Here is a 4,249-nt window from a genome sequence, read left to right as displayed (position 1 = left end):
CGGGAAGCCAGAGCTGTGCTGCAATGAGATGCCAGGGAAGACACGCAGCAGACGCTGTTTCCTGACTCACCACCACATTCACAGGTGGGAGAGCAAGCCCCGCTTCCAGCCCTCGGGTGCTTCCCACTGCCCCCTTGCCGCCTCCGCGCGGGTCAGAGCTGGAGTGGGCGGCACCTGTCCTGCCGGCCCGGGCTGCACGGCCTCCATGCGGCCTCACTCACACAGGGAAGCCCGTGACTCTCTCTCAGCTCCTTGGCTGCAGCATAAACAGGCTGGACTGTGTGACCTTCCCAGACAGGAAAACAGCGGCTGCAGGCAGCCCCTCCCCTGGCATTCTGGCCATAGAGCATGGTCACCGGACAGGAGTGCCCGGAGGGCCAAGGCCCTGGGACAGTGCGGACGGGGGAGCTTCTCTAAGATGCTGGACGTACGTGCCTTTTGGCCCAGGGCCGGCCATGGCATTGCAGGCAGGCAGAAACAAGGGGCCACGGTGGCACCCCAGGCCCTGACTTTCTACATCCACGGCCTCCCGAGTCCTCCCTGGCCTGCAGGAGGCTGGGGGGCTGAGCGGTGGGTGGGGGCTGGCATTCTGGCCCTTGGGTCCCTTCCAGAGGGAGCCTTGCCCTCAGGTGGCTGGGATACATACCCAGACTTCTGTACAACCTGCACAGGCCAGGATCCCGGAACAGGTGGACTCGGCCAGGCTGGGCTGTTTCCTACCCACAGCAACCAGGCACCTCCAAGCACACGCTGCCCAGAAGGTCCTTGTGCTCACCTTTCTGCTTCAGTGCTGAAGGGAGAGGAAGGGCATATGCTCCCCTCCCCCCGCCACCTCCCGTGCCTTCCCAGCCAGGTCCAGCCCTGCCAGTGCCACTGGCCTTTCTGTCCAGCCCTGAATGCGGTCACATGCTGCAGCGAATTCATGAGACAGAACCCTCAGATGGCAAATTCTCCCCAAACCAACGGCAAGCAGCTGACTGCCTAAGCTTCCCCAAGGCACGGGCCAGAAACAGAGGAAGGTGGGGAGGCAGAACAGGCACTGGGCACCGGCAAGTCCGGCTCCCCAGGCACCTAGACCCTCCAGAGCCGGCCGGGGGGCACCGCGGGACCCTGTCCTGGCTGCAGAAGCGGGATCTACTGAGCTGGGGCGCTAAACTCCTGTCCCTCTCTGGGGGCACCTGCCGCCCTGCCCTCCTTGCCAGGATCTGAAGAGGGACGTGCATCCTCTTCACTTCCCTCAGATCCCAACTCCCATGAAATCATGTCTTCCTCAGGTTTAAAGTCAGACTTGAAGGAATCAAAAGGGAAAAGCCACAGAGAAATGTTTCATCAGGGAGCCTGGCAACATTTTGAAACCTCCTTTTCTGTGTGGCTTCTGCTCAGAACTCCCCGTCCCACCCACGGGGACAGGGGTCAGCGTAATGGAGTGGAAATGGCAGGTTCACAATTTTGGCCGCAGCTGCTGCCATCTCTAAGCAACCCAGGCTCCGGGTTGGAGGGTGGCAACCCAAAGATGCGGCCTCAGCCGCCGGCCGTGTTTGTGCTGCAGCCGATGAAGCGAGCGCAAAGGGCCGTACGAACGTGAGGCGTTGAGCAAACATACATGGAGAGTGCCATCCAGATGTCCCGCGGGAGGCTGCAGCTCCACACCATGGGGAGTGCTCTGCCCCCGTGGAGTGACCTGGCATCCGCCCTCCACGGATGCTACGTGGTGGCCCAGGCCCTGTGCTGCAGGGCCCTGGGAGCGCCTGCACTGGCTACTGGGCAGCCTACGGACATGAGAGCCACCCTTGCCCCTCGAAGCCTCCACTTGGGAAGGAAAAGCCACCATGGGGGCCGACCTCTTGGGCCCTGGAAGGAGGGCTCGCGGCCATCTCCTCCTGGACTACGAGGAAAAGGCGTGTGCCCACTTGGAGCCCCCTCTCCACCAGCGGGGGTAACAGCTCGCAGCCCCTGGTCATCGGTATTTAGACCAGAGCCCATGCAGCACAGAGCCCCCTGGGACCCAGGAAGTCCCCAAATTAAGGCTTCCATGGCAACGCCATCCCCCTGATTCCTAGGTTATCACAGAGCTGTTATCCACGGCCCCAACATGGTTGTTGAAGATTGGAGGTAGGAATTCCTTTTTTGTTGTTGTTGTTGTTGAGACGGAGTCTCGCTCTGTCGCCCAGGCTGGAGTGCGGTGGCGTGATCTCGGCTCACTGCAAGCTCCGCCTCCCGGGTTCACGCCATTCTCCTGCCTCAGCCTCCTGAGCAGCTGGGACTACAGGCACCCGCCACCATGCCCGGCTAATTTTTTCTTCATTTTTAGTAGAGATGGGGTTTCATCAGGTTAACCAGTATGGTCTCGATCCCCTGACCTCATGATCCGCCCGCCCCGGCCTCCCAAAGTGCTGGGATTACAGGCTTGAGCCGCCGCTCCCGGCCGGAGTTAGAAATTCCTAAAGGCGACCCTGGAGACTCCTTTGTCCCCAAAATTAGAACACGGGTGGGAGACACACACAGAAAGTGCCATTGTGCCCCGAGCTTGGCGTCTCCGGGAGCCGATGCCGACAGTTCTGCTTTCCAAAGGCCTGGGTTGTCTCGGAATGAGATTCCGCTCTGCTCAGCAGAAGCCCTGGTCAGCCCAAGGGTGTTGCTCAACTGTTTCGGCCTGTCCTCCCTGACCTCATTTCCCTCTCGGGGTCTGTTCTCAAGGAGTCGGCACTGGAGCCTTCATCAGAGGCCTCATGGGACAGGGGAATGCCCACGGAGCTCCCTCCAGCCCTGGGGGAGGGGGAAAGAGACGACTTAGAAGGAAGGCTGGCCCCGCAGCCAGAGGGTGTGGGTGTGAAGGGTGGGTGTCAGCACATGCCCTCAGATGAGGAACAGTGACGTAGCAGCTTCTTGGGGCCTCTAGACCGAGGGTTGGCAAACTTTTTCCATAAAGGGCCAGACAGTAGACTTTTTTTTTTTTTTTGGAGTCAGAGTCTCGCTCTGTTGCCCAGGCTGGAGTGCAGTGGCACAATCTCAGCTCCCTGCAACCTCCGCCTCCCGGGTTCAAGCGATGCTCCTGCCTCAGCCTCCTGAGTAGCTGGGACTACAGGCACCCGCCACCACGTCTGGCTAATTTTCGCAGTTTTAGTCGAGACGAGGTTTCACCATGTTGGCCAGGCTGGTCTCAAACTCATGAGCTCAGGTGATCCACCCGCCTCAGCCTCCCAAAGTGCTGGGATTACAGGCGTGAGCTACTGTGCCTGGCCTTTACAAGCCATATGGTCTCTGTCACAACTGCGTAACTCTCCCGCTATAGCACAAAAGCAGCCACAGACAGGAGCAAACAGGCACAGCTCTGCCCCATGAAGCTTTGTTTACAAAAACAGGCGATGGTCTGGGTTTGGCCTGGCAATGGTGGTTTGCTGACCCCTGCTCTAGATCAGAAAATGAAAACCCTGAAGAACAAACCAGTAGCCTCCCTTAGACAGACCTCTCATAGCCAAACACTTTAAATGGTGATCAGGTCACTCTCTTGCCTGGTCACTCTCTAGCCTGTGTAGCTTTTTGTCTCCAGTGGGAGAGCGAAGAGTGAATAGAAACGCTCCTGCCACAGTGGTTTGTGTGGGTTTTTTTTTCTTTTTGAGATGGAATCTGACTCTGCCACCCAGGCTGGAGTGCAGTGGTGCGATCTCAGCTCACTGCAACCTCTGCCTCCCGGGTTCAAGCGATTCTCCCGCCTCAGCCTCCCGAGTAGCTGGAATTACAGGTGCCCGCCACCATCCCAGGCTAATTTTTGTATGTTTAGTACAGATGGGGTTTCACCATGTTGGCCAGGCGGGTCTTGAACTCCTGGCCTCAGGTGATCCACCTGCCTCGGCCTCCCAAAGTGCTGGGATTACAGGCGTGAGTCACCGTGCCCGGCCACCGCAGTGGTTTTTAGCCTTCACACAGACCTGCCAGAGGCCAGTGAAAGTAATGGACCCTCCCCTCCAGAATGACACAGCTGAGAGCGGCACCTACACACAATTTGTTGGCACGGAATTTCAAGGGTGTGCACGGCCCTCCTGAAACTTACTGATGGACCATGTAGAGACCTGAAAACCCCAGGGTAAGATCTCTTGCTCACTCGGGAACAACACTAGTTTCTCTGTATTTGAAAGAGCTCTTACAAGTCACTAAATACTAATAATAATAAAATCAAGAGCACCGTAGAAAAATAGACAAATGACACAAAGAAGAAATTCACAGAAGAAATGCAAATGACCAATGAAGA

Source organism: Mandrillus leucophaeus, unplaced genomic scaffold (genome assembly GCF_000951045.1).
Source record: "Mandrillus leucophaeus isolate KB7577 unplaced genomic scaffold, Mleu.le_1.0 Scaffold306, whole genome shotgun sequence".
In the NCBI taxonomy this organism is placed as follows: Eukaryota; Metazoa; Chordata; class Mammalia; order Primates; family Cercopithecidae; genus Mandrillus; species Mandrillus leucophaeus.
This window is presented reverse-complemented; position numbering follows the sequence as displayed.